This window comes from Frankliniella occidentalis, unplaced genomic scaffold (assembly GCF_000697945.3).
Source record: "Frankliniella occidentalis isolate FOCC.00 unplaced genomic scaffold, Focc_3.1 Scaffold394, whole genome shotgun sequence".
Classification (NCBI taxonomy): Eukaryota; Metazoa; Arthropoda; class Insecta; order Thysanoptera; family Thripidae; genus Frankliniella; species Frankliniella occidentalis.
Genome location: NW_026267516.1, coordinates 14,438 through 14,724, shown reverse-complemented (window position 1 = coordinate 14,724; position 287 = coordinate 14,438).

The following is a 287-nucleotide window of genomic DNA, read 5'->3' as shown; positions in this document are numbered from 1 at the left end:
TTTTTGGAGGAATTTAAAGCTATCACTAAGAACACCTTACTTACAAAAACCATTGCTTGGCGTAGTTTCATCTTCACATTCATTTTCATTTCCGAAAGAGGGCCAATCTGGATTTATCACATCACTTTCAGATGGTGTGTATTCAGAGGCATTGTCTGACTCACAGTCTAAAGTAAAGAAGAACACAAGGTGAAAAACTTTAAATGAAGTTCAATTGGCCTCACTGGGAAAACAAAGGTGAAACTCGAAGGGTTACTGCCTTTGTATTTCGCAGTAATTTTAAGAGG